This window comes from Brachycentrus maculatus, unplaced genomic scaffold, assembly GCF_059751285.1.
Source record: "Brachycentrus maculatus isolate JH-2025_06_01 unplaced genomic scaffold, ASM5975128v1 h1tg000313l, whole genome shotgun sequence".
Taxonomy (NCBI): domain Eukaryota; kingdom Metazoa; phylum Arthropoda; class Insecta; order Trichoptera; family Brachycentridae; genus Brachycentrus; species Brachycentrus maculatus.
The window spans coordinates 52,230-67,630 of record NW_028281063.1 but is presented as its reverse complement, the minus strand read 5'-3'; the positions used below and the strand labels follow the sequence as shown (position 1 = coordinate 67,630).

Genomic DNA, 15,401 nt, shown 5'->3' with positions numbered 1-15,401 from the left:
TTTTTACGAATAATTTAGAATTTATGACATAACGGAAAAGACCATCATTCAAAAACGCTTTTTCTGTACTACTTATGCCGTCCATTTTGTTTTTAGACCTATTAATAATTTATACAAAGTATGCCTATCAATTAAGGGGAATTAACACACTAAAATTTAGTAGTTTAATACAGCTTACACCACACGCTATACAGCTGTCATTTGAGATAAAGTACAAGTCATATTTTAAACATCGGGCCTTGAAAACGAATAGCAAAGGGAAAGAGAAGCGATTTGCATCGTGAGCCAGTTGGTTATAAAAAAAGTGTTTCAGAACAATTTTCACTTGATTGTTTTATATTTATTAAATGTATCATTGACCAGAGATTAATTGAGGAATACAATGAATACAATTGTATGTTTATGAAATTAAACAGTTCAATTACAAAACTCAATAAAATGGTTGGCAAAAGTATTTATTTTACGAAAACAAATCGCTCACTCCTTTCAAGAACGTCATAAATCAAAAATCGACAATTTTCAGTTGTGCATGTTTTCGGAAAGCCCAGAAAATGTACTATATCCCAGAAAAAGAGGCATATTTTTAACTTAATATTTACCAGCTACAGGGCAGAAAGTGTTGTTTTTGCATTTTAAAGAAAAGGTTTTGTTTAATTATTTTTTGAAATATACCAAATATTTTTCAAATAGAGAAAAAACCTTCAGGTTTTACCTAAAAAGATATGCTGCACAGTAGAAAGTTCAATAAGTGGCTTGATATTTATTTTGAATTTATATTTTAAAACTTTAAAAACGTTCTCCTGAAAAATCAAGTTTTTTTTATTTATGACGTTCTTGAAAGGAGTGAGCGAAATGTACCTACATGTATTTCACTATATAAATTTTTCGTGTTTGTAAATTTATTATTTAAAAATATACTGCCGTTCAGAATAATAATTCACCAATTATTATAGAATTCGAATATTTTAATACCACAAAATAAATATATAATGCTACACAAAATATATTATCGGCGAGAACGGCCAATAAAGCAAAAATATACAAAAACAAAAAAACTAACACTGGATTCCGTGTTAGAAGTTTAAATATTTATTTCTTTACAAATAAAAAATAAAGTTTTATACAAATAGAGACCGTAACAATTTAACTGAAGTCTACATTTGACATGAGGATGAGATGATTATTCCGAACCCGGTAGTCATGAAGAAGTGTTTTTAAGTGGTTTAAATTACACAAAGCGAACGATTAGGAGAGGGTTATCAAACTTTTGTATCGTTCTTTCATAAACTTTCATGCCAATAAGGTATTTTTTTCTAAATCACGCGGGGAATAAAATAAGCTAAATTAATGTGTTTTAGAACTGATCCTGGGAATGATATATGTTATTATTTATGGAATTATTCCTCTACCCAAAATGACAAGTCAACCTTATAAAAACGTTGACCAACAATCCCAGAGACGTCATTCACATATTTCTCGGAGAGACCAATTGTTTAGCAGTGTTTGTGTAGAGTTCCACCCAAAGAGAATCCATCCGCGGCGGAAATGTGCGAAATTCCATTTTTTGTTGTTATTCGCGCGTATGTTTGGAGTTGTTTACTTGCGGAAGTAAATGTTTACACTAGCAAGCGAAGCGTTTCTAAACAGCTCTAGTATAAAGTAGTTAGTACGCGCTCAACTACTATTATTTTGCCATAAAAATGTAGGTATAAATATAACAAAACGAAGCAAGTGGTAATTACGTTTTTCAAGTATTAAAAAAATACGTAAAAAAAGTTATTAAAATAGATAGAGCGGGAAAAAATTAAATAAAACGTAATAAAAGGTGTACAGTTGTTTTACACATAATTACATTTTACAATAAGTTTTTGAAATAATTTTGTATTGAGTAGAAGAAGCATTTAACAAACTTTTAATATAAACACCGGTCAAGTGTAAACAAAATTAAAAACCTTAATATTATAAATACTTAACTTTAAGCCGCATGTAAACAATTTTTAGCGGCCATGATGATTGCAAATAGAACTTTGTTTGTGATTTGTATTATTTATGTATGTCTAAATGCAGTTTTCGTGTTTAAAAAAATGTTTTATTCCAAACCGATTTTTATACAACAGCCTTCCGGTTTAAACGGACGTCCAATTAGTCTGTTATATTTAGGTTTTACTGTACTCGACACTGCCAAAAGGCTAGAATCATGGATGTCTTTCGAATATAAAAATGTTGACTATTTAGAAACAATTTTTTAATATTTTTTTTTTTTTGGTTGTGGCCTTTTGGCATTTGAGCAGCGATTTGTTTGTTACTCGCTGACCGAAAGAACCTCAGAGCGGACAAATCGCGCGTCACAAGGCCAGGCCTCCTCGCTCTGCGCCGGTATGATAAAATTTCGTATCATTCAGTCCGGCCGGACGCGAAAATGTTTAAAAGGGGCGCATTTAAAGAAAAGCGCGGGGGGCCGAAGTTTGGGCCGAAGGGAAAAAGTTTCCGTCGAAATGGAGCCAATTCCGCCCAAAGTTTGTCCGCCTCTTCCCCCCCCCTCCCCTGGCGCACTTCGATACGGCCCTGGGCCCTTTAGCATTCTTCCATAACTTCAAAACTAACTCGGCAGCCAAAGTGATATAATGCCGACGAACGTTTATATATATTTATATAGAAATTAAAACTTTTTACTTGGCCCAGGTTACTAACAAAAAAAACTTTTAGTTTATATAATAATACTTTTTGATTTCTCCGTTTTATGAGGCGAATCATTTGATGTTTTGTCCGTTGTATCCGTTAGTTAAATAGAGGTCTGTTATGTCGAGGTTTTACTGTACCCAATTTTTTGATACTCGGCATATTTTATTAGCATATTATTTTACTTTTTAGCCGCCCTACACGTACGAACGTACGTGATACGCGCGGTTTTTCTTCATCATTCCGCGCTAACCCGTATGACCTACGCGCACGAGAAAAGATATCTGTCGCAAAAATATTTAATGCGTACCGGATACACTGACAATTTTTTGTCAGATTTCATACCTGACAATATTTAGTGACAACAAACGTTGCGATTTTTTTGCTCGTTTATAAAAAATATGCCTGAAAATAACCCGAGGTTAGGGTGGTTAAATACCACAATTTCATCAAATCTATTGTTACAGAAAAAGTGGAATTTGTCAAGTACAATTTTAATTAAAAATATAGAAATATTACCACAAAGTGACTGACGAATCGATTTATGAAATTTCTATTTTTAATTTTAGTTTTATTAAGTAAATACCACTATTTCTTAAAATTTATTGTGACACATGTTTCGATGCATTCCATCACATAAAAATTGGTGTTTGAAAATGATGCGGAATGCACCGCAACACGTGTCATAATAGATTTTAAGGAATAGTGGTATTTACTAAGTAAAACTTAAATTGAAAATAGATAAATATTACCATCAAATAAATTAATGAAATTAGATCATCGATCCTTTATTATTATAAACTAACTAGTTTCGGCAACAACTTGTTGCCCTCTTCAGGGTTTGTTTTATAACTAAACAGACATACATAATATATGTTTACAATAATAAAAGTGAGTGGATCAAAAAAAGTTATTTTATTTCTCCAAATAATATATTACAATGAGCCACAAAGTAAGTGCTTTAAATATTCAAAATATTTATTTTATTTTATTTGGGTGTATATAATGTAAGTAAATTTTATTTTATTATTACTAAAAAACATTGATAAACATTGTCGGCTATCGCAATATCGACTGCGATACAGTTTAAACTCCTCCCGAGTTGGAAGTTCACCCTTGAAGTTGCGCGAAGAAAGAAAATATACAAGAGTGTAAGAATGGAAAAGTGAGGAAAAGCAAGTTGCCAACAACACACATAAGAAAGTTTGCTGGTAGGAGCGCCGCGGGGTTACAAAGTATAGAGCTCTTCGCCTAACTCGGGCGGGCAAGTAATGCGAATAAATGTGTACGTAGCACACGCGGGCGTACGTCATTTGTTCAAAAAGCTATTTCGTACTTGCGAGAGAATCGGAAATCTACATACACGCTTCTCGGTACATATACGTTACATCAGTGGTTGGCAAACTTTCGCGTACTGGGTTAAAAAAATATTTATATTTCATTTGAAAATGGGTAAAAGTTCTTCGTTTTTTTTAAAACTTTGACATGGGTATTTGTAAACAGCCGTTTTTGAGAGACAGAGATGATTATTTGACAGACGCCACTCAACCGACCAGCGAGTGACCAGTAAGAGGACGTTGCCACTTTTGATGATAAACAGTGTAAAAATTAACCATTAGTTATTTACTAAAAATTATTGAGTGATAATAAAAAAACATTTTTGATTATTCACCTTACTTTTGTAATTGTTGTTATTTTCAATGAATAAATAATTTTGGACAGCAAAAATTTGAATATGGAGACCTTAGGAGAACAAAAGAGGTGTCGGAAGACCCCAAAACAGATGGTCCGACGACATAACCGCTGTGGGGGGTAGAAACTGACTGCAAGCAGCAACCGACCAAAGGAAATGGAAAGATACGGAAGAGGCCTATATCCAGCAGTGGAGCCTGTAACTTTATACCCGCGGGCAGAAGGTTGCCGACCACTGTATTACATACTACTCATGTGTGTATCGAGACGCTCTTCGTTATGCGGGCGGTATTTCTGCTTAGGGACTTGACGCTGCGCCACCCGACTCCGCTTCCCACACTTCGAAGAACTTTGAATTTCGACTAGTGACGAATATGAGTCTGATCTACATGTGTGTTTGACAATTTATTCACATATAGAGATGTGATTAATGAATGCCTAACTGATAAGGCTACCCGCCACATAACCTTTCCAAAACTAATACTTGAACAAATCGTTTGTGTCATATACAGGTATGTAACTGTGTTGGTAAAATCTCAAATTTCAATCGGCTAATCTCTTGGCAAAGAGTTCACAATACACCTGTCAGTAAGTTTTTAACTCTCCAAGTGTCCGCGTGTTTGTTTCAAGAAAAATACAGTCACCATGGTAATGATATGCGATGACTGACCATTCTCTGTAAATGTTTTTGCACTATTCCGTCTGTCTGCTGTGCTGGTCGGGGTTGTGGGCGTCTGTGTACCGGCTAGCGTCGGGTCAGAGTTGGATCTAGCTGACTAATCGATCTAAATACTAATCCCTTTCACTGCCTGCACCGGGGTACTTCTAGAAAATTTGGTGACGGATTTACAAACTTGTATTTATTTAGATTGGCAGTGACAGGTATATTGAAAACTTTTAAATGTGAATTCACAGTAAAACCGGGATACAATTTTATATTGTTTCACATTTTCAATAAATTTCGCAACTTAGTTTTAAAAAAAATTCTTTGCAAGAGCAGATCTGTCAGGAAGCCTAGATGCTTCTGTATCAGATCTGGGCATGCGGTGGGACAGCTTTCAATATAGTGACCATGTCTTTTCTCTACATTTACTGCTTATAAAATGAAAGAAAAGGTTATATGCCAATGTTTATACTCTTCGGTTGCCAGATAAGGACGGTATTCGCTACTTTTACTCGATGTATACCTTATTCCTTATTTCTTTCCAGCTTTAGTTTTTCATATCATGTTGTCATATCATGAAATAAAATAGCGACATTATTGCGGTATAGGTAATTTGACTCTGATCAATCTTCAAGTTAGCACTGTGTCTGGTAAAAGTTTACATAAAGTTCAAAACTATGAAATGCTCGGGAAAACTTTCCCATTTTTCCCCAGCAGTTTATTTAAAAACTTAAACATGGTAAATATTACCTTAGAATTGGTTTCAACAGATATTGGTAGATCGTTTGCGGAGTGACGTAAATTTTTCTTACCTGAAATAAAAGAAAATAAATATTATTAATTGAATGAACAAAAAAATGCTTTCAAACTAATTCAAGATAGTAAAATAATAAAATAAAAAGTCCAAGCCAATGTCAACTACCGTCACTTAAGATAATATTTTGTGCCCAAAAAGCGAAATTACTATTTTGATTAACTGTGCCCATTTTCCAAAACCTATGTGGCACATTTTATAAATTTTATAAAATCATTTAAACTAATTTTTTCTAACCACTTTTATTTTTGGTACTTTTTTCTAAACCGGTTTCGGCAAGCACCTTGTCATCTTCGAGATTGAATACGTATTTTACAAATTGTTTTCTTTTTTTATTATTTTTAAATACACATGTACATAAAAATAAAAATAAATCATTCTTCAATTTGGCGTTTCTAGAGATTCCATTTTATTTGTTACAAAAAGAGATATTTTGTCTAACTATTACGCCGCTTCCCCGCAGAAGTAGGCAGAGAGAATAGTACGCCATACCACCCTGTATTTGAAAACATTCTTCGCCTCTTACATATTCATGCATCTCCTCATACATACCCGCCGATTATTTCGACTCCTGACCGGGCCAGTTTCAAGTACTTGACATACCTGATTGGACCAAGTTTTCCTCGGTCTTCTTTTTTTTTAATCATTTGCCTCATAAATTTGATTAACCGTTCTCTCCTCACTCATACGTTCCACGTGTACAAACTATCTCAACACACCTTTCTTACACACGATTGACTCTACAAATTTAGTAATTAAAAAACATCATCTCGATAAACAGGGTATATTTATTCATTTAAACTTCATGTACAGAAGATAAATAAGTACATTAGCGGGCTTATTTCTAAAAAGCAATATCTTCCAACCAACCAAAAACAGACTAGTGATATTGATTAAAACGTTTGATACCATATATAGCTGTTTGCAATCAGAGGGTAGATAGTACTTGAACATTAAAAAAAACATAAATTACAAATTAACATTTAAAAAAAAAACATAAAATTACAAAATATGATAATAAGGAGGGCAAAGGAAAAAGGGAGTTTAAGGAAGTAGGTAGAAGGAAAAACTAAGGGAGGAGGTTTGATGGAGAGTTAGGATTCTAATGATAAATAGTAATGTCTCAGACGTTTCTTAAAAGTTATTAGATAAGGTGCATTTTTTACAGAGGTAATTCATTCCATAGTCTGGCCGCTTGGACAGAGAAGGAATCACTGAAGAATGATATGTTATAGTGAGGAATGGAAGGTGTTCTTATCTTATATATATTGATCATTTACAAAATATACCATATTTTTTACCGCATATTTGCTTGGTGAATTTGATATGGCAACCATAAATCTCCGACGCTGTAATGATCCACATAAAAGGGACTGTTAAACCCAGTGCATGAGAACTAAGCGCACGTGTAGCGAGTAGTGAGCAGTGAGTAGCATTATCGGGGACAGGGAAATTAGTCTTCATTAGTGATGTGATGGAAACCTTTCTGGAGCACGATTACTCGAGGACGCATCCGATGGGATAATAAAACCTTCGTTTAATGGAGGAATTAACTTGTATGTGTTGCCTTAAACTTGGACTTAGTCATTAAGTATTTCTTAAGACTGTAAAGCGAGAAGTATGTATGATGTAGTAAGTACAGGGTTTATGTCGAGATATCGCTCACTCCTTTCAAGTACGTCATAAATCTAAAATCGACATTTTTGAGTTGTGCATGTTTTCGGAATGCCCAAAAAATGTAATATATCCCAGCAAAAGAGGCATATTTTTAACTTAATATTTACCCGCTACAGGGCAGAAAGTGTTGTTTTTCCATTTTGAAGAAAGGGTATTGTTTAATTATTTTTTTTATTATACTAAATATTTTTCAAATGGAGAAAAAACCTTCAGGTTTTACCTAATAAGATCTGTTGCACAGTAAAAAGTTCAATAAGTGGCTTGATATTTATTTTCAATACATTTCATTTTATTTTTAAACTTCAAAAACGATCTCCTGAAAAAACGAGTTTTTTTTATTTATGACGTATTTTAAAAATATATAAAAATTATAAAGAAAATTAAAAAATGATGTTCTTCATAGAAAAAAACATAATTTTGGACAATTTGTTTACACATCGGTGATCATACGTTATCGAAGCCTCGGAATAAAAATATACACAATTTCATACAATTTCATACTTTTTGTAAAAGTAGAACGAATCAACCATCGGGAATCCACCACCGGCCTTGAAATCAGCTTGAAAGGGGGGTTGTACGTCAAGGGGGCCCCCAGCACGCGGCGGGGAGGGGGCGGATATCGCCCCCCGCCCCCGACTGCCAACTCGGCGCAAAGTTTCCTCACTTCTGGGGGAAGGGCCAAAGTTGGCAAGTTGTAACAATCCTGAACTTGAAAGAGCTCCGTACAACATAAACCATGCAAGTGCTTAAACTTCTAACTAAATTAGACGAATGTAGATTAGTTCCAACTACTAAGAATCTAATCAAGAGCTAATCGGAATTAACGATTGTTTTAATTAATTCGTTATAAACCAACTTTGGAGATAGTTATGAAACCAATATGGACGAAAAAACTACTTCTCTTTAAAAAGATAATTGATATACTTATGTATTAAAATAATAAAACGTTTTGTATATTAAAAGCATTCCCATTGTGATTCATTTCTCGTCTTTCTCTCTGTCACAAATTTTATTTTTGTATAAATGTCATGTAGACATTGCCGAAGACATGATGAAATTGTAAAAAAAAAATCCACTCGAGTTTATTTTATTATAACGACTAGTTACAAGTATAGTTACAAGATCTGAAGATGGAAGCATAGCTTCCGAAACTAGTCGTTATAATAAAATAAACTCAACTGGTAAAAAACAAGTGTTTTTCTTTAACAGCCCCCTATAACGTACCCTCCGACAACGCGCAACCTATGTCAACGTTATACGGGGCTTACTGCATGGCGACATGTATTATAATTGGGCTTTTATCACGTTTTAAGTCAATGGAGCGCGCGAATAGTTGGCAAAAGGGAGCGCCGCTGCACTATCCGACCAGAAATAGGCCCGCCGACGCCGCGACCGCTCACCGCTTCCTCCCTCGGCCGGCCGCGGCTAGCTAAATATAGACCGGCGCAAAAAGAAGAGAACAATGGCGCGTTTAGTGCAAACTGGTTTCGGAATAGACGACGACGCGACTGACCGCCGGATGACCTGTCACCTGCGAGCGGCGAGCGCATCGGTTCGACGCAAAGTCGGCGGTGCGACGCATTTCCGTAACCAACAAGCATACAGAGTCCGAAATTTCTAGATGAGCTAGTGATGAAAACTTAGTTATTATTACTGATAAACTCTATAAGGGGGAAACCCCAACACGAAGATCGGTGGCAAAATTAAAAATATATAAAACCCGTGCGCGACCCATTGCATATAACGTAGTCGTACAGGAGAAAGTGACCAACTAACAAAACATTTTCATCAATAATTTACATCTACTGGCCATTTGACTTCGAATTTCGTCACTTTGTTTCTCTAGAAACATTTAAATGTCAAATGTTTCATACAGAACTTCATGGCGTTGAAAATTGTTACAACAAGCAAAAATGTCCAACTGTAACTTGGTCACTTTTGCTTGTAAAGAAAATAATCATCAATGCAGTTTGTCATTTTTAACAAGTCAATATATTATACTTCCAAGTTTAAAATCCTTTGGGATTTTTTTCAGGGCAATATTAAGCTAGTAAGATATCAAACAATCAATGATCACGTTTTTTGTAAAAAAAAAACAATGCACTTGGTTACTTTCTTCTGTATGACTACGATATACAGGTTGCAAGAATTAATGCAATATGGATGTTCAATAATGGGCAGAATGGTGAACGTTACACAAATGTATAAAGTGATCGCTTAAGCCAGCCAAATGCCAGGACGTAAACCCAGGGATGTTCAGACTTCCATCTTTCATAAAAAGTGGAAAATGATACATGTTTCATATCAAGTTGGGACACCTTAAAAAAGGGTGTCAGAAATCGCTCACTCCTTTTAACAACGTCATATATAAAAAAAAACTTGATTTTTCAGGAGATCGTTTTTAAAGTTTAAGAATATAATAAATGTATTTAAAAATATCAAGCCACTTATTGAACTTTTTACTGTGCAACAGATATTTTTAGGTAAAACTTCATAGTTTTTTCACCATTTGAAAAATATTTAGTTTATTTTAAAAAAATAATGAAACAATATCTTTTCTTCAAAATGCAAAAACAACACTGTCTGCCCTGTAGCGGGTAAATATTAAGTTAAAAATATGCCGCTTTTGCTGGGATATATGGAAGTACCTTTTATGGGCATTCCGAAAATATGCACATCTGAAAATTGACGATTTTTGATATATGACGTTGTTGAAAGGAGTGAGCGAAATGAGGACTCTTAGGAGCATGTCAGGCAAGAATCTACGAGATCGAAGATGTCGTTAGGTGAAGAAGGCAACAGAGACAATGGTATACGCGTGCGAGGAGAATGGGCCACACCCAAGGTAGACGACTTCCGAGCAGACCACCAAAGACATGGATTGACAATAAGGAATTGATATCGCAGGAGGTTAATCCCTAAAAAACAGGCCACATGGCCTACACCATGAAAAAGAAGATAAACAGAAGAAAAGTACCAATGTATAAATATTTTTTTGAGTGGTTGGCAACTAAGTTCTAGATTTATTTTATAAAGTTTATAAAATGTGCTACAAAGTATCTGCGAAAAACATTCAATAAAAAAATATATAATACCATTCTTCTAACCCTTATCCGCACCCCAATGGTGCATAGGGCACTGCATCGTATAGAAGCATTGTTATCTTGATCGTTAAATACACGAAGGAAAGGTGATCTTCCGCTTCAGGTACCAGTCCAGGGTCATATTAAATAAATATTAGACTAAAAAATCATCATATGCATTGAGATATTATTTAATGACACTTAACAATATGATCAAATGACAAAAGTTAATACCTTAATACATTTTGTTTGGAAATAAAAATAAGTTTAGTTCACAGAACGCGAGCACTCCAGTTAGGAATAAAATTACGACTGAGCCCACCAGCTCGCTGCAAAGTTTACAACCCTTACATATAAACATACTACATACCCACTGCTGTCAATTCTTCCAAATTTGACAAAACTTTTTATGGGCAAATGTAATTCAGTCTATTCTGTTGTTGATAACATTTTTTTAAAAACAATATTGTAAGTGTGTCCAAATACTTCACACATCTGTATTTGGACACACTCAAAATGTTGTGAATAAAATGAACGGTATAATAAATCATAAATAAGCTGCATAAAAATTTCTAATCAAGTTTTTCAGGCGTTTTCCAATATGTAAAATTATACGGGTTAAAATAATCTTACATACAAATAAAAAGGTCTCTGCTAAATACATAAAAGCTTTCTTAATCCAATCACAGATGACTGATGTGAACTCAATCGCCATGAGAACGCTATGAGGTTGATCATATACTTATGATTAGAGTAGTGTGGTAGTCATGGATAGAATGATGAATGTCAACAAACTATCACGCCGCTTCTCCATAGAAGTAGGCAGAAAAAATAGAACGCCACACCACTCTGTCTTTGCAAACTTTCTTCGCCTCTTCCTCATCACACATACCTGCCGATTATTTCGACTCATTATCTGACCACTTTCAAGTATTTGACATACCTGAATGTTACACGTGTCTAAAGTGATTACTAAACCAGCCTATGACTGGTCGTAAGCCACGCAAATACCCAGACATCCATATTCTTCTTAGTTGAGATGCCAAAAAAAATCACTCCGAGTGAGTCAAAATAAGCTAAATAAAATGGAATAAAAAACCCAGATTTGTGAAGTATTTGGACACACTCAAAATGTCATGAATTTAACATAACTCGATTTACTATATAAATTATAAAAAGCGGAAGTTAAAATCAATGTCCACTTACACGGAAGCTATTTTTTAATATTCTGAAAAGTTAAAGCAGAGAATGGTGCTCAATCCAGAGTATTGGCTAAATACTAACTAGATTTCAGCAGGGGACATCATACCATATTATCTTAAGCTATGCTATAAAAAGCAACCTAAAAAAGTTAGACGTAAAAAAAAGCGAGAAGAATATTTTTTTGCAAATATAAAAATTCGTGCATTCCGAAAGCGGAGAAATCTCACGCCCTTCCACTGTCGCTCCGAAGTGAAAGTCGAATTCGATTGACCGAAAATCGTTATTATATGCGATATTAACACGTTCAATGTATCGCGAACAATCACGAGATGCTGACAAAATAGCATATTTTAAAAACGCCAAAACTATATTTAAAATACGAAAAAGTATGAATTTTTTAAAATATGTTCTCTTTGTGTGTAGCATTCACGCGTGGCTCATATTTATACTCACTTTGGACAAGCGAGTATAACCACGAGTGTCGTCAAGGGGACTAAAGCTGACTTTACACTCGCAAATTATACATTCAAACATGATTCTTTGTTTTGTTTTGAGTTTTATTCATTACACTTTTTCTTCTAACCCTTATCCGCACCGCAATGGTGCATAGGGCACTGCATCGTATTGACTCAGTGTTGTCTTGATCGTTACTTATATGAAGGCAAGGTGATCACTCCTGCGCTCAGGGTAATATTAAATATTAAAGCATAAAATCACATATCTTTAATTTCACCCCCCCCCCTGGGAATCGAATCGCGACCCCCAGAACGGCATGAAAACACGCTAACCATTACACCACGGAGGTGGACACTAAAATAAAATATTATGTCAATATACTGAAAGCGTATACTTTGAATTATGCAAAGATACTTTTAAGCCATTTGACTCATTGTCATCAGTACAACGCGTGTAGCGCGTATTCCGACCAAAAAAGAAACGTTCAATATACGCGCCTGACGCGTACGCCACACCTAACGTTGAAAATATTTTCCATACATATTGCGACACTCTCAAGATCGAAGCAGCGTGGATAAGAGAAAATCAAACGCACGCAACGGCGCGGGTTCGAATCCCGCCTAAGCGTGACGGAATTTTATTGGAGTGATACTTTTGCTGCGGTCGAGGAAGGAAGTGACCGGTGGAGCGTGGAACGGAAGACAAAGAGAGCACGTCTGCGCGCTGCCATCTGTCTGCTAGATATTCCACTCTCCGCTGTAATAATCATGGAAATTTTGCTCACAAAAGAATAATAGGAAAATAACAAAGAAACATTAAAATCATCGGCACGTGTTATATTTTTACAATGCATTTATGAAGTAGGTATTTGGTTGGCACACATCGCTCACTCCTTTCAACAACGTCATATATCAAAAATCGTCAATTTTCAGATGTCGTAGTCGTACAGGAGAAAGTGACCAACTACCAAAACGTAAAATGTTTGGGAGGGCCATTTAAGTCACTTTTGTTTGGCAAGAAAATAAACATCAATGCAGTTAGTAATTTTTACCAAGTTTTAACATTTATAATTCCAAGTTTAAAATCATTTGGGATTTTTTCAGGGCAATTTTAAGCTAGTAAGATATCAAATAGTCAATGATCAGGTTTTTGTAAAACAATGCACTTGGTCACTTTCTCCTGTATGACTACGATGTGCTTGTTTTCGGAATGCCCAGAAAATGTACTATATCTCAGCAAAAGCGGCATATTTTTAGCTTAATATATACACGCTACAGGGTAGAAAGTGTTGTTTTTTGAAGAAAATGTATTTTTTAATTTTTTTAAATATACTAAATATTTTTCAAATGGAGAAAAACATTCAGGTTTTACCTAAAAAGATCTGTTGCACAGTAAAAAGTTCAAAAAGTGGCTTGATATTTATTTTTAATACATTTTATTATATTTTTAAACTTTAAAAACGATCTCCTGAAAAATCAAGCTGTAAGAGGAGCAGTTTGACTCTCTAGCCATCGATTCACAAATTTATTAAAAATCAAACATTATATATTTTTAAAAAAAAGAAGAAAAAAAACATTCGTCGAAATCGCATTTTGACTGCATTCAGATTAATTTATAACATAAGACATACCTCTTTTGGTTAAAAGAACTTTGAATAGTATGCAATGCAACCTGCTTCCATTTTCCATAAAGTCATTAAATAACGAAACTAAGTATAAAATAAGTATTTAGTAATAAATGGATAATGTAGGTGGGTAGATATGAAATACATCATTCGGCCATATCGTATTTGATTGCATATCAAAAACAATTTTATTTCATGTAGTTATATAAATACGTATTGGAAAATATCCATTCGCCATGGAAAAATTCAGTGAAGGTACATTTTTTAAAAATTGTAATTATGTGTACGATGGAAAAAAGATTGGTACTCCGTTTGGAGATTTGAATTTCTTCAGAAAATATAAAAAATGCTTGAAGTTCATAAGAAATATTTATGGAAAAGAAAAAAAAATTGTTTGAAAACATTTGAAAATATAATTGTTAATACATTTCATTTTCAAACATTACACTATGGTAGTAGTGACGTGTTGCATTGTTTACATGCTGATGTTTTGTCCTGACGAAGAGACAGATACGTTTTGAAACTGGTAGACAAAAATCTCAATGAGCAGTTATAAACTATTTTTTTTTGTAAAATAAATGGTCAACAATATGTAAGACAAACTCGCCACCATTAAAACAGTTATTACATTAGTAAGCGAGTAATCAAGATTGTATTACACATTTAGCAGTCGGCAGTTATATCTGGCACGGAGATAATTTATGGAGGAGATACGACTAGAAATGGAAGATAGCAAGTTACGTAAAATGTATGTAATATACACAATACGCAAATCTAGCGACCGTACGATAGATAGCTTTAGTTCAGTTCTCAGTTCCTCTCAGCAACTAAGTTCAAAGTGGATTTCGTAACAAACTCCTATAATTAGTGGATATGTCTGTCGCCTACTTTCAAAATCCGCCAGATCCAATTTTATAACATTTTAAAATGAAAACTCTATCGGAAAGCCAATTGTGGGTTTTATTGTTTAAAATATTTATATACTTACTTGAAAACCTTGCTAAAAAATACTTAAAAATAGGATTGTATTTCAAATTCCGCTATTTTCATGGAACTTGCCTTCTGACCCATATCGGCCAATCACAGAGCGGGGATAGGTCAAACTTTAGGATGACGTCATTATCGGTTTGACTCGTGTTTTTTTTTTAAATACTGAAAAAATCCAGAAAAAATGTTAAATTATCTATTTCATAATATTTTACCTAAAGACAAATCTTTGAAACATAAATGTTACACGGAGAATTTTGCATTTTTTGTAAAATCGACTTACATGGATCTGGCGGATTTTGAAAGTAGGCGACACATGTATGTATGCATGTACCAAGATACGGACGGTGTCGAGGGATCAGGATCGCAGACATGACGCAGATGACGTGTGACCGCGCGGCATTGGTGCATGTCATTATAATGGGCCCGAGTGGACTGTGCCGTGCATTGTATGAGAGCGCGCTCATTCTTATCTGTGTGGATCCAATCAATATAAACGTACGCACGGCCGAGATAAAGGCT

The 15,401-nt window shown here is 34.5% G+C and overlaps 1 protein-coding gene across 7 annotated transcripts in view; it reads right to left on the bottom strand.

Moving 5' to 3' along the window:
- CtBP (C-terminal binding protein) overlaps window positions 1-15,401 on the bottom strand; it is a 74,605-nt gene that overhangs the window by 32,989 nt on the left and 26,215 nt on the right. The window contains exon 3 of one of the 7 annotated variants that reach the window (XM_088268133.1): window positions 5,786-5,847. The exons of the other annotated variants lie outside the window; for them this stretch is intronic. The gene's annotated coding sequence lies outside the window, so the exon portion shown is untranslated. The remainder of the gene's footprint in view (window positions 1-5,785; window positions 5,848-15,401) is intronic. 7 annotated transcript variants of the gene reach the window in all.